Raw genomic sequence first — 22,157 nt, 5'->3', positions numbered from 1 at the left:
CCATTGTAAAACAGTTATACTCCAATAAAGATGTTAAAAAAATTAAATTTAATTTAATTTAAAAAAAGAAAGAAATATTGAGGGGGTTCTTTTCTCAATAAAGCACATATTTGTCCCCAAATTAATTTCAAAATGAGTCATTTGGAATTAAAGTAGCTGAGAAGCTCAAGGCCTCATGAATAGCAGCCAAAGCTTTCACATATAGGCCTCACTGGAATTTGGCTTAGGGCCTGCAATACAGAAAGGGGAGAATGGATGGGCCCTCCCCTTCCCTGTTAATACAGCCAGGCAAGATTGATCCACACCACTCTCTCTCTACCCCATCATCCCCTGACACTTGGGCCTTTATTCATGTAGTAGAAAAAGAGAAAAGGGGAAAGAAAGAAGCAGCAAGAAGGGAGGGCTCAAGAGAAAGCAAATATTAAGCTACCAAAATACCTATTCTCAACAATTCCACCCTAAAAATGGCTGTTCTGTAGTTGGAGACCAAGCTGTCACATCCACGTTCTCTCCCATGCCACATTGCTTTCAGGTTCTCAGACATCAATAAATATGGATGATGTCCCTGTGGCAAAAAATGGTTAGCCATCCACTAAAATTCTTGCTCCCCCTCATAGTATAGACTTGTTACGAAGACACACAGAACTGCACTTCCCATGCATCCCCTATTATCAAGGTGTGGCCATATGACTAGTTGTTCCTAATGGAATGCAAACAGAAGTAAAGTATGTTATTCTGGGCCAAGACTTTTAAGAAACAGGAATACCTTTTCCATGCTTTCTTTCCCCTTCAATGGTGAGAGGCAGATAATAAAGATAATGTCCTTGGGAATAGTGGAGCTACAAGATGATGGAAGGAACCTGAGTCCCTGGGTCAGCATATGGAGGAAAACCAACCGTGGATGAGAAATACCCAATTGGAACATTATTCAAGCAAGAAATAAACTTCTATTATATTGGGGCCATTATATAAGTTGTGGTCATCTCACAGAAACAGAATGGACTTCCACCCAAAAGTCAGTTTGGATGTCGACACGGATGATGCCACAATACACAGTGAACATCTGGAAAGATTATTCATACAATGAGGTTTTCTGGGGGGAGCAGGACAGGGCCCCAAGGAGGTCCAAAAATGGCTTGAGAGAGCAGGAAGGGTCAACTAGCTTGGAGTTTAACTGTGATTAGGGGGCAGGGCTGGGGTGCGGGTTCCCACACATGGACCAGGGCTTTTGTAGTTTGATCTTCCCACCAGCACCAAGGGAATAAATGCCCGGGCTTTCTTATTGGCTTGTCCCAATGTGCAGTAGAAAGGGAAGGGAAGTGGTGGGCTTGAAAGCTGTCAGGAGTCACACATCAAAAATTGAGGCAGATGCTTTATCACATTTACCCTTGATGTTTGATGACTGAAATGTGCCATGTTTCATTTAATTGGATGAACTTGTGTAAGTAGGCCATTATAGCCTTCTATGAGGCCTGTAGCCTAAAGCCACTAAGAGAAGTAGATGTTCTATTGAATGACTTGTCCAAGAGCCCAGTGTTGCATATTTTGAGAAATAAAATGAGTGCCTCAGTTACTCAATAAGGTCTGGAACGCTGAAGGGGATAAAGATGTCTTGGTGAGGCCTTGTGTTGTGGCTTTAGTATGTGTGGAGACGTGTGACATTCATTTATAATGTGTAAGGCAAGAGATTCCGGAGTCTTTCACCCCAAAGAAGGCATCCTTGGACAAAGAATTGCTACCATTGGCCGAGCCAGACAGCTAGACAATTAGCAATGACCCATGAATGTGTAAAATGCGCAAACGGGGCCAATTTCTGGCCAGGGCATCCATTGCTAACATGACTGCCTAAAATTCAGCCAATTGTGCTGAGGTCCTACCCTTGATCAGGTAAGATCTAGCTACGAGATGAAAACACCAACTGTCCAGCAAGCTCCATTGTATGTGATAGTGGCAGTGACATACATAAAGTATATGAACTCCCATTGTTGTTCAATCAGTGGATCCCAAGGGGCTTCCCAGGTAGCCCATAGGGTCTTAGAGATCTGAGATGACCTCCTCCAGTTCCATGGCATCTGGCAAAGAACTGAGGAAAGGAGAGGCTCCCCACTCTTGCAGGTGGAATGCACCACAAGACCCCAGATTTGGCTCCATCTGGTAGCAATGTAACCTTGGGGGCCATGCCAAGCTTGCAGAGTACTGCTTTCATGATCCAAGGCATAATGGTCAGCTGAGTACAGAGGGTCACATGCTTGGGGTCTGAGAGCCTCCATCGTCAGAAGGGCCCAGCATCCGAGCAGTGCTTCTTCCTCTGATGGTGTATAGCATATGGGCAAAGGGGGCAGTTTCTTGCACCAGAAGGCATTGGCAATTTATGACCATTGTGGGTAGTTCAGAGACTCCAGGAGGCATGAGGCAAAGTCGCTACATTCTCTACAGTGGTGGAGTCTCTGGGGTAATGTATTAACAGGAGCGCCTGTTTTATTACAGTTTGGACAGATTCCAGAGCCTTTTGTTGTAGGTAACCCCATTTAAAGTGGACCAGTTTATAAGTAACAGCATAAACGGGCTTAAGTAAAATTTGTAAATGAGGAATACATTGCCTCCAGAACCAAAAGCCAAAAAGATGCTGGGTCGATTTTAACGCCGTGGGTGCTGAGAGAGTTAACAACTGTTTCTTGACAATTTCAAAACTTTAACTTTAAGTGTCAGGGTGCTGTACTATGTGTAGGGCAATGGTCCATACCTTTTTTGTTTGTATGTCCTGAATAAGTGTGCCAAATGAGTCTCAGCGGAGGAAGATGGCATCAGTTTGATGTCATACCTGTACTCCTAGAGAAAGTTAGATGTGCTTAAGATCTTGCCTGTAAGACTGTGAGACTACAGGGCTGCTGAGATACCCCATGGGCAGCCTGGTAAAAGTAAATTGAGTCCCTTCAGATGTGAAGGCAAACTATGGCTAAGAGACCTTCAGTTAGACCCTGAACAAAACATATTAGCCAAATCTAGGATCACAAAGTACTTACCAGTTGCTGATTGGATGGAATAAGTAATTTAAATAATATGTGGTACGAGGGCCTCAATGGATGGGACTGTTAGGGGAAACACTGACTGAAACCGCCAGCCCTGGCCAGGCAAGATAATAGCCACTTGCATGAGTTATCTTAGAACAGGAGGTCCTGGTAAGGAACGTGGAACTAACAAGCTACAACCAACCTGAAGAATTCAGGAAAGGTCAAAAGGAGAGAGGAGACACCAGTCCATATGTCCTACCAAACTCCCAGAATCCTTCTCGCTGGAATCCATCTTGGCTGATTGATGGGCGCACCACCAGGAAGGACCCTGAGTCAGAATCATTGGCCTGAGACAACCCGGAAACTAACCCCATTACCATAAAACCCGAGACTGCGAGCCACGTGGCAGAGCAGTTCTCCTGGGTTCCTTTACCCCACTGCTCTCCACCTGGGCGCCCCTTCCCAATAAAGTCTTGCTTTGTCAGCACATGTGTCTCCTCAGACAATTCTTTTCCGAGTGTTAGACAAGAGCCCAATCTCGGGCCCTGGAAGGGGTCCCCCTTCCTGCAACAGGACCATGAAATTATGGTGGCAATAATCCACTGAGAAGTGCCATCCATTCCTTCCAAGTTTAAGAAGAGGCCAAAACAGTCTGCTAAATGGAGATGTAGTGGGGATAATCAACTCTTCTCTAAAATACAGTGGGTTTCAATCATTGAAGGCCCTTCTGTAACTAATGTGAATGAAAAATGCTGTCTGCCATATCAGCAAACAAAGGATGCCAAGGCCATCAAGCTACCAGCCACTACCAATGCCCCGAGGGTGAACCCTGAGGGGACTCAGGATGGAAAAGAACAGAAAACTGGCCTTAAGATAGCTGACCTGCATATCAAAGGAATGATTTCCCTGAGCCTAGACTCTTCCAATACATAGAAAAGTGCTAAATTCATTACCTTGAGATATCTGGTTTTCTTTAATTAACAGTAATCTTTTGATGGTCCAACTACCTGGTTTTTGTTGCAAAAACTCCTACAAATCCTGGCTCCTCCCTGTCCTCTTCAGAGCCATCCCTCAGAGCTGTCTGAGAGGCTGCCTCCTGGGCCTGAGTCCTCAGAAAGTCCACCAAATAAAACAGAGCCCTCAACTTTTAGGTTGTACATTTTTCTTTTCAGTTGACACTAACAATAGGCCCCCATACCAAACTCACCTTAATTTTGCATGATTTTCCACAGCTGCAAAAGTGGAAACTCTGAAAAGGCCTATTTAGTTTCCACAGCTGGTTGTTTATATGATTACTTCACCCTATGAAGCATTCCAAAATCCAAACTCTGAGAAAGGGTAGCCTCTGAATCTACCAACCAATTGTGTGGCAGCTTATTTGCTGTTTCATGTTGTTCTTGTCTGTGGTGGTCACATCCTCTTGCACTGGGAACTTGTCATCCAAGTCACTTGTTGCTTCCAAAGGAGCTTGCAAGTAGCCTTGGAAACTCAGGGTGAGAAGGTTTTATACAAAGGTAAAGAGAAAGGGGTGAATATTCCTTCATTGTATGACTAATGCAACTTTCCTAAGGAGGATACAGAAAGCTGATGACTCACTTTCTGCATTTGTTTCCTATTATAGCGTTTATCTGTTGACATATGGCTAAGAGGTGTTGCCATTGATGAAGCTTCAGCCTGCAGACTGAAGCCAGCCTAAACTTTTCAGCAGGGTGAAGCTTCCAGCTCTTGAATCTGGGATCCAGACCATCAGCTCCCACATGGAGAACACCACGGACATAGGAAGAAAAGAAAAAGCTCTCTGTGCAAAAGTCAACCATGAAGACTCAGTTTAAGTAAAAATAATGTTGACAAGAGGGGTTTTTTTCTGTTTTTTTTTTGTTTTTTTACATTTTTGCTTAATGTTTTCCTCCTGTTCTGCTGTTTGCATAATTCAGAGTATGGCAGTTAATTTCTAATTACACAGACTGCTTATCATTTTCTTTTAGGAAATGAAATTAAATACTGCTCCTGGACTTGTACAATTAAGAGGTATCCTTGGTCTACCTATCTTGTTATTTAATACCCAACAAGGCCCAACCATTTGGGGACACATGGTCTGCATGTTTTGATGTTGGTTTTTCCTGTGACTGGCTCCAGTTGCCAAGCCCCATTTCTCAGGGAAGTTGTTTTCATAGCAAAGGTTTGCTGGTGGAAAATAACGAGATCTCATAAAGTAGGATTGCAGAAGTGCCTATTACTTGTTAAGTAGAGAAATTAATGCAGAGTTCATTTCTACAAAGTTTATCATATCAGATAGGAAACTCCTCTCTTCTGAGGATATGTGGAAGGGACTATAGGCATAGGAGCAGACAAAACTGAGTTTGAATCCTGGCTCTACCACCTCATCACTTACTAGCTATTTGACGTTGGGCAACTTAACCTCTCTTAGCCTCAGTTTCCTCCTCCGGAAAATGAGGATGGCAACAGTATCTACCTCAAAGGACTGTTATGAAGAGTCTGGGAAACAATGTGTGTGTTCTTAGTTTTCCCCTCCCCCCATTCCATTCAAGCTCAGAGTTAGCTTTAAGTTCCTTGGCTGCAAGAGGGGTAGGGAGAGGAACTAAAAGACAAAATTGTCTACAAGTTTCCTAAAAGATCTTTGGTTTCCAAAAGAGTAATCCCCTAGGACCTAGAAGAACAGAGAGCCTCCAGAATACAGAACAAAAGTTTGAGGAAAAAAAATAAAGGAAGAAAGATTTGAGGACCCAGACAAGAGCAAGATTCCTCTGGGCAGAGGTAAGGAGTGAAAAGGGGAAGAAAAGACACAACAGACAATCTGGTAGTGAAACTGAGTAAGACTCTGTGGGGCCCTCCCAGGTACAAATCCTTTCTGTGTCCGCCATTTCTTGCTTGTAGGAAATAGGCTTCATTCAGCCTCCAGACCTTCCCTGAATTCCAAAGGGCAGATTCAAACAGTTGCTAATCAGGGAAATAAGGGAATACATAAACAAAGGAGGAGAAATCAAGAAACAACAGTGCAGCCATTAAAGCAGGGTCCTGGCTCCTCCTCAAGGAATATACATAACAATACATTTGAGTTCTTCTGCAGGAACTAAGGCCCCCACCCAGGTGGAGGATGGTAACTTCAGGCTGAGCACGAAATTCCTGGAGCACCGCCCTGTTTCCTCACCCCACCCCAATCAGAAGAAAGTCACACACCCTGCAGCTCTCACCCCAAATTTTTCTTATTAAAAACTTCTCCCCCAAAACCATCAGGGAGGTCAGTTGGGGTTCTTGAACACAAGCCACCTATTATCCTTGCTTGGCCCTACCATAAACCTTTCTCTGCTCCAAACTCCGACGTTTCAGTTTGTTTAGCCTCACTGCACACAGGGCATACAAACGTGCATTCAGTAACAGTAGTATGGGTCTTGAACCTTGCTGGCAATGTGGCTCCTGAACCCTGCTCCCCAGTAAAAAAAGACAGTAAAGATGGCCTAAGACCTCTCCAAGGAGTTAAGGGTTTGTGGTTCTAAACAATCACACTTGCTTGTCCCAAACTATCCTACCTATAATGTGTTACATTCTTTCCTCCTTAAACAGGAAACTTTTCGTACTGACTTAGTCATTTGCATTCATTGCCCTGCAGCTCTATTGAGTGATGCCCTCAGGTTCTTGCAAAATCTGTAGGGCCACTTACCTCTGCATTCCATGACCACAGACTATTGTGCTAATTGATGTTTGAATCTTCTTTTCATATTTTTTCTCTAGTCCCCTGATCCCAGGCAGTCTCTTGTCCAATGTCCCTTCCTATCTGAAGTCAGCCATTATGTCTCCCTATAGCAGCTCCTCTTCTTTATTCCAGTTTGCTTTTACAAACTTTCTATGGGCTTAGAAATGAAACTGAGCAGGACCCTGTGAGGCTCCTGGGAACAGAAGCCTTTCCGTGTCCCCCATTTATCTTTTTTTTTTACATTTTTTTGTTGAAATATAGTTGATTTACAGTGTGCCAATCTCTGCTGTACAGCAAAGTGACTCAGTTATACACATATATACAATCTTTTTTTATATTCTTTTCCATTATGGTTTATCACATGATATTGAATATAGTTCCCTTTGCTATACATTAGGACCTTGTTGCTTATCCATTCTAAATGTAATTCCGTGTCCCGTTTCTTGTTTGTAGGGAATAGACTCCAGCCTCCATGACCTTCCCCAAGTTCCAAAGGGCAGATTTGAATAGTTGCTAATCAGGTCAGGGAGGGGATGCAGAGACAAGGGAGGAGCAGCCAAGAAACAATAGTGTAGCCTTGGGGCAGGGTCCTGGTTCCCCCTAAAGGGATACACATAATATCTTTGAGCTCTTTACAGAACTAAAACTCCCAACAAATGCAAGATGTTAGCATTCTTCATTCCAGAGAAGATCAAAGTTTGATAACCTGGAGAAGCTCATCAGGAGACCACCTGAGACCAGATTAAAGGCGTGCAGGCCCTGCCCACACCATGATCCTTATCAGCAACCCCGCCCTTGAACCATTGCTATAAAACTCCTCACCAAATCTCCCCAGGTTGAGACACAGTTTTTCCGGGCACGAACTCACTGTGTCCCCCTCTGCCTGGCAAAGCAATAAAGCTATTCTTTTCTACTTCACCCAAAACTCTGTCACTGAGATTCGATTCAGCACTGGTGCACAGAGGCCAAGTTTTCAGCATCAAAAATAAAATTAAAATTTCTTAGAATTGATTACAGAATGAAGTAAACAGATGGACTCTGTAATATCTGTTTTGACTGTATTATGGACTGAATTAGTGTCCCCTCCCCCAAATTCATATGTTGAAGCCCTAATCCCCAATGTGACTGTATTTGGAGATGGGGCCTATAAAGAGGTAATAAAGGTTAGGTGAGGTCATAAGGTAGAGCCCTAATCCAAAAGGACTGTGACCTTATAAGAGAAAGAGACATCTGAGCTCCCTCTCTCTCTACATTTACACAGAGAAAAAGCTATGTAAAGACACAGGAAGAAGATGGCCATCTGTAAGCCAGGAAGAGAGACCTCACCAGGAACCACTCTGATCTTGAACTTCCAGTCTCCAAAACTGTAAAAAGATAAATTTCTCTTGTTTAAGCCACCCAATCTGTGGTATTCTGTTATGGCAGCCTGAGCAGACTAATAGACTGAATTATTATTATTTTTTTGGCCAGTTTCCAGGATCCTACCTGTGTTATTCAGAGTGGAATTTCTGGATAAGTAAGAAGTTACTTTAAAAAATTCAAATAACTTTGTTATAAAGCAGAAACTAACACACCATTGTAAAGCAATTATACTCCAATAAAGATGTTGAAAAAAATTCAAATAAAGTATTATACAAGAAAAATTCATAGAGATGCTCCATTATGTGATCTATTGGGAAATGTATTATAAGGTAAAATTCCAGTGCCACAATTGATCTTCACGTACATACTTGTGCAATAAGTCCTTTTGGCCAATGTAAAGCATAACTGATTAGCACTCTGGGGGTACAAATCTAAGAAGGGAAAAATACATTGTTATGAAGCCCTTTTGGTGCCCATGTTTTAATTCAGTTCTAAATACAATGATCATCACTAGGTTTCCAAAAGCACCATCAGGAAGCATATTCATTTTGGTACTTATTGCAAGACTTTCCTGAAGAAGTACAGAAAATAAACCCAAGCTCCAAATATTATCTGGCTGCTTCTTCTTTTTTTAAGAAAATACCACCAACTACTCAAAAACAGCTATGTTAAGATAAATATTAACCATTCAGATGAGGCCCATCCTCACTGCCATGAATGTGCTTTTTTATTATTGCTTAAAAAGAAAAAAAAAAACTAGCTAACTAATCCTATTCATGCATCACTTCACTCACAAAGAAAAAAAATAATAATCTTAATTTTTTTCTGAATTCTTCTAGATCAGGGATGGCCAACTACAGATCATATGCCAAGTCCAAATTCCAACTACATCCAGTTTTTGTAAGGCCCAGACCTAAGAATGTTTTTTACCTTCTTAAAGGATTGTAGACAATGATGATGATGACAACGATAATGGTGACAATGAAGAAGGAGAGATTTTATGTGGCCAGCAGAGCCAAAAATATTTACTATCTGGCCCTTTACAGAAAAATTTGCCTGATGGTAAAATTATGTATTGACTTTGGGGCAAGCCCTATGAATGGTAGATAATGGTATTTATATGAAATCGCAAAGTAGGGCTAAATGTACAAGACTCTGCTCACATTCATTCCTCCTACAGTGGAAATATTGGATAATCAATCTCCACTAAAACAAAGAGTCAATGGAAAAGTGAAAACACTTAAAAGTGCTTGTGATTAATAACTGATATATCCCTTCTAATATAGAAAATAAGTCGATGGTTGCAACATCAGGGTAGGGAAGGGGTGCTGGGTAGAGAGGTACAAAGGACCATGATACAAAGGGATCAACTGATTGCAATTGGTAGCAAATCAAAGAAAATTTAGGAGGAACACTTTTGTATTAAGTCATTCCTAGAAGGCACATATCTTGACTAAATAGATCATAGACGTTAAAATCTGCCATTTAATTTGGCTGAGAAAAAAAAAATCAGAAGCTAAAGACATTTGTATTATTCTTGGAAGGTTCTTTTGATAACAGAAATCTGTCTTTTCATCAAGGACAAGTATGCCAAAGAACTCTTATTTATCTATATTACAGGGACTGAAGTGCAAAAGGAAGGTTTTAAAAATAAAGATTTCTTTTGCTGTAAGCAACCACCCCATGCAGAAGGTAAAGAACAGAAGAGCATTCCTTTTCATTAAGTCTTGATTGGAATAGGTTGAGAAGAGGGCCATGCGTTATCTTTGTTCAAATGAACAATATGAGAAAATGCTTATCCTCCCAAATAAAGACAATTTCAAGTAATTTTGAGGCATCATTTTATGCTATTAAATTAGCAGGGGTTTTTTTGATGGCAAGAACAACGTATGCTGGCAAAGTTGGGGTAAAACTGGCACCCATCTACTGCTCTAGGGTGGGGTGGGGGTAAAGGGAACATCCACCGGAAATTGGAGGAAATGTGGCCCCTCACATTAAGAGACAGAAGATGTTCCTTCCCTTTGACGCAAATGCTCACTTTGCAGGAAGTAATCTTAAGGAAATAATTCAAGAGAAGAAAAAAAATTCTTGAATCAAAAAGATGTTCACTGTTGCCCTATAAACATAAACACAGGTAATCAGAAACAACCAAATAAAAATGGGAGATGTGAATAAATACTGATATTATATCAGTATTATATCAGTATTATATCCATTTGGGAGATTATACAGCCATTGAAATCCTAATAATAAAGACCACATAGTAACATGGAAAACTATTTTAGGATATTGTCAAGTCAGAAAGCAAAATACAAAACAGTACATAGAGTATGTTTACAACTATTAAATGTGTGCTTACTGGACAAAAACTTAAAAGCCATACCCCAAAATAAAACATTTTGGTAGGGTTGTAAGATTACTGATGTTTTCTTGGCTTCAATTTTCTTTAATGTTGATATAAGTTTTCCTTGTTAAAGAAAAATTTGTTGAGCTTCCTGCATGTGCATATGAGCATTCCACTGAATGCATCTAAACCCCCTGGAATTTAATACATCCTATCTTGGATTTTTGGAAACTAAGTTTTCTGACCCTTGGTAATGAAAAACATAATTGTGGCCACTCGCATAGAAGAGTTTACAACCTTCTTTATGAGCCAACCAGAAACCTGAACTCAGAAGCTTGCTTCAGTTGTATATTTGATGTACTTTTGATACCAAGCAGGACCCTGTGGGGCTCCTGGGCACAAAAGCCTTTCTGTGTCCCCCATTTCTTGATTACAGGAAATAGGCTTCACTCCTCAGTTCCAATGGGGCAGGTTCAAACAGTTACTAATTAGGGAAGGGACGGGATGCAGAGACAAGGGAGGAACAGTCAAAAGACACAATAGTGCAGCCTTGGGGCAGGGTCCTGTTTCCCCCTCAAGGGACACACAAACAATATCTTTAAGCTGTTTTGCAGACACTGAAAGCCCCACCAGGTGGGAGAAGTTAACTGTCTGCTGCCCACAAGCACGGAGACCCCAGACCGGTTGGAACCAGAAGGTTGATGATGCTGACTGCCACCTACCTCACCACCAACCAATCAGAAGAATGTCCACCAGCTGATCACGGCGTCTTTGAACCATTACTGTAAAACTTCTCACTACCCCCTCGAGGTCGGGACACACAGGTTTTTTTTTGTTTGTTTGTTTGTTTTATAAGAAGATGTTGGGGGTAGGAGTTTATTAGTTAATTTATTTATTTTTGCTGTGTTGCGTCTTCGTTTCTGTGCGAGGGCTTTCTCTCATTGTGGCAAGCGGGGGCCACTCTTCATCGCGGTGCGCGTGCCTCTCACTATCGCGGCCTCTCTTGTTGCGGAGCACAGGCTCCAGACGCGCAGGCTCAGCAGTTGTGGCTCACGGGCCTGGCTGCTCCGCGGCATGTGGGATCCTCCCAGACCAGGGCTCGAACCCGTGTCCCCTGCATTAGCAGGCAGATTCTCAACCACTGCACCACCAGGGAAGCCCCAGACACACAGTTTTGAGGGCATTAGCCCACTGTGACCACCTTTGCCTGACAAAGCAATAAAGCTATTCTTTTCTACTTCACCCAAAACTCTGTCTCCGAGAATTAATTCGGTGTTGGGGTACAGAGGCCAGATTTGGCTTCACTTTCTTCTTTTTCATATCTATATCTAGACCTTTACTTCCGCTAAGAGAGTCTTGCTGAGCTAGTATTTGAGTGTTGCCAGGCAAGCAAATAAATTCAGCCTTGTTTCAAACTGCCAGTTAGTAGTCTATCTTATTCTTTACATCCCATTACTATGGAATGTAGTATTATCTAAAGCTATCACTTAATATATATAGCTCTCATGACTTTTGAGAAACTGTCTGCCATGGCAGATCCCCTTCCCCCAATAAGGGTCACTATGACAATTTGACTGCAAAAAGCACCCTATCGGCCTCCACTTGTTCCAGGAACTAGCCAGCCACATAAAACCCTCCACCCAAACACTAAACAATCCTTCTTCTTTTGAAATGTCCCCAAACTGCTAGTTTGCCCCCTGGCAGCCAACCAGGGACTGCTAGGTGTATTTAAAGACAATTAGAAAGTCTCCCCCGCTTCCAAAAATCCCACTTCAGTAGAATGCTTGCCAATTAGAAACTGTCTCGGTATTTCCTAACTTTCCACTATTAAACTAACTCTCCTCTCTAAACTTTGAACCCCTGCTGAAACCAAAGTAACCTACAGAAGGCTTCCCTTGCTGAAAGTTCATGAATAAACAGGCTTTGTTAATTGTGCCTTAGTTTTGTCTTTGACACTTTGACAGTTTTTCTAATTGTCAAATAATTAAGATGGATAACATTTGAAAAGGAGTAACAACCCAATGGTTCCTTAGGATTATAAAACAAATCCCATTAAAGGAAATCAAAAGCCAAATGTTTCATAGTTCAATTATGAAACAACCAAAGATGAAGAAAAGATAAGGCAAAATTTTAAAACTTATGAATGTGAGATTTCAGTCACCTCTCAAAACGATTCAAATTAGAGAGAGGCATTTTACTCAAATCATGGATCATTATACCAAGACTTACTTGCCTTTGGACACATCTACAATTCCAACAAAATCACTTAATTCCTGCTTCTTTGTCCAGTTACAGCTCCTTTGTCTTCTCAGACTCCTCTTGCTTGTCATGATCAAAGTGTCAGAGAAATCACAGGACCAGAGCAGACCCAACCCTCAGCACTGAAGTGCAGTAGGCAGCATACCCCCAGGCTCTTCTCCCTGCCCCACCCGCCACCATCAAGTCCCAGAGATGATGAAAATTCCTTCTCAAAGACAGGCTGCTAAAAATGTTTCCTTCAAACTAACTGAGTGAAAAATGCTGCCTCCATATCAGCAAACAAAGGATGCCAAGCCATCAAGCCACCAGCCACTGCATCTGCCCCCCAACGGTGCACCCTAAGGGGATTCAAGATGGGAAAGAACAGGATACTGGCCCTAGATAGCTGAGGTGTATATCAAAGTAATGATTTCAATCAGCCCAGACCCTTGCATCTTCCCATACATAGAAAAGTACTAAATTCATTAACTTGAGATGGCTGGTTTTCTTTAATTAACAGTAATCTTTTGATGTTCTGAATATCTGGTTTTTGTGGCAGAAACTCCTATATATCCTGGCTCTGCCCTTACCTCTTCAGAACAGTCCCTCAGAGCTATCTGAGAGGCTGCCTCCCAGGCTTCAGTCCTCAGAAAGTCCACCAAATAAAACAGAATTCTCAACTTTTAGGTTGTGCATATTTTTCAGTCGACATAATCTGTAAGTACCTGCAAATAATTTAATGCAAACCCTTGTTGTGGGTTCAACTGCATCCCCCCAAAAGATATGTCCAAGTCCTAACACTCAGTATCTATGAATATGACCTTATTTGAAAATAAGGTCTTTGCATATGTAATTAAGTTAAGATGAGGTCATACGGGACTAGAGCAGACCCTAAATCCAATGACTGGTATCTTCATAAGGAGAAAGTGATTTGGAGAGAGACAGGGAAGAAAGAGACAGAGATTGGAGTGATGTAGCTGCAAGCCAAGGGATGCCAAGAACAGCAGGCAACCACCTGAAGCTAGGAGAAAGGAGTGGAGAGTTTCCTGCAGAACCATCAGAGGGAGCATGGCCCTGCAGACACTTTGATTTCAGAATTCTAGTCTCCAGAACTGTTAGAGAATAAATTTCTGTTGTTGAATTTGTGGTACTTTAATACAGCAGCTCTAGGAAACTGATACAACTGTCTTAGGCTATTTCCACTTAAAAGACATATAGCTCAGGGCTTCCCTGGTGGCGCAGTGGTTGAGAGTCCACCTGCCGATGCAGGGGACACAGGTTCGTGCCCCGGTCCGGGAAGATCCCACATGCCGCGGAGCGGCTGGGCCCGTGAGCCATGGCCGCTGAGCCTGTGTGTCCGGAGCCTGTGCTCCGCAACAGGAGACGCCACAGCAGTGTGAGGCCCGCGTACCGCAAAAAAAAAAAAAAAAAAAAAGACATATAGCTCTAATGGTGGAATTGCAGGAATCAGTCAGCTGATGAGGAAGACTTTTAAAGAGTCACAAGGCCTCTGGGAAACCACCAGGAAAGTACATCAGGTATTTTATGGCAAAAACCAAACACTTGAAGGGACACAGGGGGTCAGTGTGGCCCCCAGAGTTGTGAGGAGAGGGAGGAAAGGATATCTGAAGTATTATCAAATGTTGTTCACACCTCATATCATTGCACATACAGCTTGCTATCGATTACTAATTCAGAAACCCATCATTCATCTAGCATTAAATTATCTTAGTTCTTGAAACTTCTTCTTTACTTCCTTCTCTCTTCCTTTAACCATCTCACTAAGAAACTCCCCTAGAGAGTAGGCAAGCACAGAGGAGAAAGCAGTCCATATAGTCTATTAGCAACCATGGAAGGAATATTTATGGATACACTAATATGATTGTTTTCAATGAATTTTTCCCTTCCCTAAATAAAGGAGAAAAGCCTTTGTATTCTTTTGCCCAGGAGATGGGGAGACTGTGCAGGCAAGAGGGGGAGGTGCTATTACATGGCAGAAAGCAGGGTAGGAGTTAGGTACAATTTTTGGCTTTTGTTTTCAAAGCCTTGAGATAATTGAGGCAATTAAATTAGGCCCTCAAACGGAGGAGAAAGGGAAAAGCCCCTCCTCTTGTGTTGGGGTTGGGGTTCCAAGAGTGGAAGCAGCTAAATCAGAGAAGGAAAACACATCTGAGTCTTGGATGGAACCCTGACCCCTGAACTAGGGAGGACCTCAATGAGCAGAAGCTGGGGAGCCTCTAGGAGGCTGGGGAACCACACACAGATACACCGCAGCACCAGAAGCCCCAGCGGCTGACTGACCTGGAAGCAGCCTAGGCTTAAACACGAGGCAGAATTAATCATGTGATATAAAAGCCAGCCTTCAACACAGCCCAAGGGAGGGAGAGACAAGGACCTGGTCATACCTGAAATAGTATTTCCCATAGCCCAGGCAGGATGGAGAGTAAGGGTCAGATTTCAACTGATTTTGGAAAAATTAAAGCATGCGAAATAATGTCTCTTGTTCACCCAAGTCTGTGGGCTCAAGTAAGAAGATTTAATGAAGGGGCAAGGGGGAGTTAATAATTAAATTTATTTGGAGGGTTGTATGTGAATTTCATTTCTGCAGTGTTTTTCGTAGGCTAAATTAGTACAGAATTAGGAACTGACATGAATACGATTGTTCTTTATTTGTGGAGAGGTTTATTGCTGCCAAATAACAGAGACTTTGCCTATGTGGAGGCACTCATGTGTATGACAGCTAAAGCAGTCACCCATGAAATAGCTCCCCTGAAACTAAACTCCTGAAGGCAATGTTAGAAATTCTGGAGTAAGTGAACAGGACTTAGTCCTTGGACAGTGAAAGCAGTCTTTCTGCTACCCCATGACTGGCAAAGGTTCAGAGCAAAGTCCAATTCTGTTTAGGTCAGATCACACAGGGCAATGTGTGACCACAGGTTGCACTGACCTATGGATAACAGAGCAAATATCTCAGCAGCAGATGCTCATAGCCATGATGCCCATAGCAACTAAGTTCCAACAAGAATCTGGACCATCACCATTGTGACAGAGGAGGAAAAGGGGAATTCCAAACATGGGCTCAGAGTTCGAAGGGAGAGAGCAAATGCAAATTTTAGTCTGGCTTTATAAATTATCAGAAAGTCCATTATACTATATTATATTTTCAATTAAAAATTCTAAAATTACTCATAGTCTTGAAATGTGCTTTAAAACACATTTTGACCTTTTTTTCATTTTTTAAAGTTACAGATAGTCCTAATCAATAGAGGAGTTTGAGTTAACAATTTTCTGTAAGTGCTAATTAGAGGACAACATTAAGGTAGAAATTCATACAGCCAGAATCTGATTGTGTAAAAAATAATAATCTATGTTCAGGAATGAAATTATTGGAGTAATTCAACCTCTGACATGACAGCACAAGTAACTCCACAGACCCACTCCCCAGCTAAACTGGTGAAAGTTATTTTTAAAACAACCATTTACTATCTCTGTAAACGGCCCTATGATCATACAGCAAATGAAGAAACACTTATTCAAGAAAGTTCACTAAAACTCAGTAAGAACTATAAGAGTCTGTAGTATATAAACAAAAATATGTGCCCTCCCTTCTAACTCCCAATTAAATAAGACAACTTGCTCCAGACAGGTGCAGTCAAGAACAAAGAATTCCTATTGCTGAGACTAGTTTCTAGGTAAGTGAGGCAGAGGTGGGGGCTCCCTTCTTCTTCCTAGCCCCCACTCATGGGACAGAAGCATGACCTGGGACTCACTGCCACTGAGAATAGTGGGTTTCCAACTGTCCTTAACCCAAATCATGTTGCAGGGTTTTCATACCAAGAGAGACAAGCCTAGCAGACTGGGGCTGCTTTCACCCCTCCATCCAGCAAGCATTCAGTTCCCAAAGCCAAGGGTATCACTCAGAGACAAGTAAGCCATTAACTCTAACAACAGCACCAGAGCCCTAAGAGATTTTGCCTCAGGGGAAGCAGGCCATAGTACCAAGAGCTCCAAATCCCGCTGAAGGAACTGACTTGATTTGGAACAGAGAGTAGAGAAGTTGAAGCCTAAGGGCACTCTCAAAAGTAGTAGAACCTGTGCTGAAAGACAGCTGGGAGGACATTGGTAGACTCATTGGAGATATAGGTTAAATTGTAGGCCAGCTAGTTTGGAGAGAAATGGGGAAAGAGACAGCTAAGAAAAGCTCTCCTGGTGTCAGGACAAATCTAAAATACTGACCTTAGGAAACATCCTTTCAAAGGAGCCATCAAATGTAGGAACACAAAGGAGGGCATCACAAAAATAAAGAAACAATATATGGGCAACTATAAATGCAACAATCTAAGACTAAGAGTGGCATGGTCCAGAAACTACAAGTAACTCAGGGTGCCTGGAGGAAACGGCATGTCTAGAGTAAGGGAGAAGGGGGAGGTGACATAGAGGGGCAAGTGAGTGCCAAATTAGCAAGAAATTTTTCCTTGACCTTGCAAGTTACAGAAAATTACAGAAGTTTAAGACAATGAGTGAGAGATGCTCTGAACTTCAGGCTTAGTGCAGAATTTGTGGTAGCAATGGAAGGGGTAGACTAGAGGGGACTAGAAAACCACTAAAAGGAGGTGAGGAATAAGGCAGGCCTAATCTAAGGAAAGAGGGAAGGATATAAGGAAGGGAGAACCTTTAAGACTTTATAATCCTATGGCTATCTGACATGAGGGGGGACAGCTCTAGAATTCATTCTTTTGTTCATTCATTCATTCATTCATTCATTCATTTAATATGTGTTTATTGAGTGTCCATCAGTGCCCAGGCATATTGTTCTAGAATAGCCCCAAGGCTTAGGTTGAGTTACCCAGAAGCAGATCCCTGAGTTGATGATTTGTGAACAATTGATTTAATAAGAACTTGCTCTTCAGCAATGCCAGGAAGGGAGTGGGGGAAGCAAGACAGAGATGGGGAGGAAGCCAAGCAAGGGGGTTGCTTCCTGTTGGGAGGGACTGGTGGTGGGTAATGCTGGGTGTTGCTCTGTTGGGCAGAGCTCAGTAAAGCTTTCATCTGCTTGTCTGCTGATGGGTGGGACTGAGTTCCCTCCCTGTTGGTTTTTTGGCCTGAGGAGACCCAGCACCGGAGGCTACAGGCTCTTTGGTGGGGCTAATGGTGGATTCCGGGAAGGCTCTCGTCAAGGAGTACTTCCCAGAACTTCTGTTGCCAGTGTCCTTGTCCCCGTGGTGAGCCATAGCCACCCCCAGCCTCTGCAGGAGACCCTCCAACACTAGCAGGAAGATCTGGTTCAGTCTCCTATGAGGTCACTGCTCCTTCCCCCTGGTTCCTGATGTGCACACTACTTTGCGTGTGCCCTCCAAGAGTGAAGTCTCTGTTTCCCCCAGTCCCGTCGAAGTCCTGCAGTCAAATCCCGCTAGCCTTCAACGTCTGATTCTCTGGGAATTCCTCCTCCCGTTGCCAGACCTCCATGTTGGGATGCCTGATGTGGGATTGATTTTAGTCAAGTCCCTCAGAGAGTAGCTGCATTCTGACCCAGCAGGAGAACTTCGGAGTGTGAGTTACACCTCAGAGATGTCCACGTCTACCACAAGGGACCTGGGCTTTGATACTCCTGAGTGGAACCCCCACAGTGTAAGCTTTCTAAATGTAACTTAACTTTTTTTTCTTTACTTTTTATTTAATTTTTTGACACATGAAAAGTTGTACCTAATTAATGCATACAACTTCATGAATGTGGAGATAAGTATACATTCATGGAACCATCACCACAATCTATGCCACCAACCTATCTAACACCTCCAAAAGTTCCTCCTTGAAAAACTGAAAATAGAACTATTATATTATTGGGTAATCCCACTTGCTTCTACGTATCCAAAGGAATTGAAATCAGGATCTTGAAGAGATAAATGTGCCTTATCTATTAACTTGTCTTCTTTTTTTAATTTAGTGAAAGACAATTCTAACTTCTTGCAAGATTTCTTCTCACCTCAAGCCCCAAAGTCATCCCTGTTAATCCTCTATCACTCTTTAAAGTGTTCTTCCCTACCCCCTCCATTTAGCTCTGCCATACCTGTTCATTCATTCAATAGACATTGATAGAGAGCTTGCTGTGTGCCAGCCACTGAATTAAGGAGCTGGAAGTAAGAGAAAAATCAAAGATAAATAAAACTCAAATCCTTACCCAGCCCCAGCCTCTGATGACAAAATGATGTTAAATTTTTAAGTAACTTTGTAATCTGATAGACAAAACCCCTTATTTACAGACAATCTTTGACGAATTCACATAACCTCTCTAAACTTCAATTTTCTTAATTGGTAAAATAGGGACACTAATTAAACCCAACACTATCTATCTCCAAAGGATTTTAAAAAGATTAAACAATGTATACAGAGGAATACACTGGAACGCACCAAAAAAGATACCCTACATCCAAAGACAAAGGAGAAGCTGAAATGAGATGGTAGGAGAGGCGCAATCACAATAAAATCAAACCCCATAACCACAGGGTGGGTGACTCACAAACTGGAGAACAATTATACCACCGAAGTCCACCCACTGGAGTGAAGGTCCTAAGCCCCACATCACGCATCCCAACAGGGAGGTCTGGCAACGGGAGAAGGAATTCCCACAGAATCAGACATTGAAGGCTAGCGGTATTTGACTGCAGGACTTCGACGGGACTGGGGGAAAGAGAGACTCCACTCATGGAGGGCACACACAAAGTAGTGTGTACATCAGGAACCAGGGGGAAGGAGTACTGACCCCATAGGAGACTGAACCAGATCTTCCTGCTAGTGTTGGAGGGTCTCCTGCAGAGGCAGGGGGCAGCTATGGCTCACTGTGGGGACAAGGACACTGGCAACAGAAGTTCTGGGAAGTACTCCTTGACGAGAGCCCTCCCGGAGTCCACCATTAGCCCCACCAAAGAGCCTGCAGCCTCCAGTGCTGGGTCTCCTCAGGCCAATAAACGAACAGGGAGGGAACTCAGACCCACCCATCAGCAGACAAGCAGATGAAAGCTTTACTGAGCTCTGCCCAACAGAGCAACACCCAGCATTACCCACCACCAGTCCCTCCCAACAGGAAGCTTGCACAAGTCTCTCAGATAGCCTCATCCACGAGAGGGCAGACAGCAGAAGCAAGAAGAACTACAATCCTGCAGCCTGGCCGCTGGGCCTGTGCATCCGGAGCCTGTGCTCCGCAACGGGAGAGGCCACAGCAGTGAGAGGCCCGCGTACCGGAAAAAAAAAAAAAAAAAGAAAAGGCAGAGGACTGTGTACCAGATGAAGGAACAAGATAAAGTCCCAGCAAAGCAACTAAATAAAGTGGAGATAGGCAACCTCCCAGGAAAAGAATTCAGAATAATGATAATGAAGATGATCCAGGATATCGGAAAATATAACGGAAGCAAAGATCGAGAAGATGCAAGAAATGTTTAACAAAGACCTACAAGAACTAAAGAACAAACACCTAGAAGAATTAAAGAACAGAGATGAACAATACAATAACTAAAATGAAAAATAGACCTGAAGGAATCAATAGCAGAATAACTGAGGCAGAAGAACGGATAAGTGACCTGGAAGGCAGAATGGTGGGATTCACTGCCGTGGAACAGAATAAAGAAAAAAGAATGAAAAGAAATGAAGACAGCCGAAGAGACATCTGGGACAACATTAAACACACCAACATTTGCATTTTAGGGGTCCCAGAAGGAGAAGAGATAGAGAAAGGACCTGAGAAAATATTTGAAGAGATTATCGTTGAAAACTTCCCTAACATGTAAAAGGAAATAGCCACCCAAGACCAGGAAGCACAGAGAGTCCCAGGCAGGATAAACCCAAGGAGAAACATGCCAAAACACATAGTAATCAAACTGACAAAAATTAAAGACAAAAAAAAAATTATTAAAAACAACAAATAACACACAAGGGAACTCCCATAAGGTTAACAGCTGATTTCTCAGCAGACACTCTACAAGCCAGAAGGGAGTGGCAGGATATATTTAAAGTGATGAAAGGGGAGAAAGTGGCAGGATATATTTAAAGTGATGAAAGGGAAGAAACTACAACCAAGATTACTCTACCCGGCAAGGATCTCACTGAGATTCAGTGGAGAAATCAAAAGCTTTACAAACAAGCAAAAGCTAAGAGAATTCAGTACCACCAAACCAGCTCCACAGCAAGTGCTTAAGGAACTTCTCTAAGTGGGAAACACAAGAGAGGAAAAGGACCTACAAAAACAAACCCAAAACAATTAAGAAAATGGTAATAGGAACACACATATCGACAATTACCTTAAATGTGAATGGACTGAATGCTCCAACCAAAAGACACAGGCTTGCTAAATGGATACAAAAACAAGACCCATCTATATGCTGTCTACAAGAGACCCACTTCAGACCTAGGGACACATACAGACTGAAAGTGAAGAGATGCAAAAAGATATTCCATGCAAGTGGAAATCAAAAGAAAGCTGGAGTACCAACACTCATATCAGATAACATAGACTTTAAAATAAAAAATGTTACAAGAGACAAGGAAGGACAATACATAATGAGCAAGGGATCAATCCAAGAAGAAGAAATAACAATTATAAATATACATGCACCCAACATAGGAGCACCTCAATACATAAGGCAAATGCTAACAGCTATAAAAGAGGAAATCAACAGTAACACAATAATAGTAGGGAACTTTAATACCTCACTTACACCAATGGACAGATCATCCAAAAAGAAAATTAATAAGGAAACACAAGTTTTAAATGACCCAACAGACCAGATAGATTTAATTGATATTTACAGGACATTCCATCTGAAAACAGCAGATTACACTTTCTTCTCAAGTGCACATGGAACATTCTCCAGGATAGATCACATCTTGGCTCACAAATCAAGCCTCGGTAAATTTAAGAAAATTGAAATCATATCAAGCATGTCTTCCGACCACAATGCTATGAGATTAGAAATAAATTACAGGGACGAAAACGTAAAAAACACAAACACGTGGAGGTTAAACAGTACGTTACTAAATTACCAAGAGATCACTGAAGAAATCAAAAAGGAAATCAAAAAATACTTAGAGACAAATGACAATGAAAACACAACGATCCAAAACCTATGGGATGCAGCAAAAGCAGTTCTAAGAGGGAAGTTTATAGCAATACAATCCTATCTTAAGAGACAAGAAAAATCTCAAATAAACAATCAAACATTACACCTAAAGGAATTAGACAAAGAAGAACAAACAAAACCCAAAGTTAGTAGAAGGAAAGAAATCATAAAGACCAGAGCAGAAATAAATGAAATAGAAACAAAGAAAACAAGACCAAAGATGAATAAAACTAAAAGCTGGTTCTTTGAGAAGGTAAACAAAACTGATAAACCTTTAGCCAGACTCATCAAGAAAAAGAGGGAGAGGACTCAAATCAATAAAATTAGAAATGAAAAAGGAGAAGTTAAAACAGACACCGCAGAAATACAAAGCATCATAA

Source organism: Physeter macrocephalus, chromosome 21 (genome assembly GCF_002837175.3).
Source record: "Physeter macrocephalus isolate SW-GA chromosome 21, ASM283717v5, whole genome shotgun sequence".
Classification (NCBI taxonomy): domain Eukaryota; kingdom Metazoa; phylum Chordata; class Mammalia; order Artiodactyla; family Physeteridae; genus Physeter; species Physeter macrocephalus.
Note: the sequence above shows the minus strand (reverse complement) of the source record.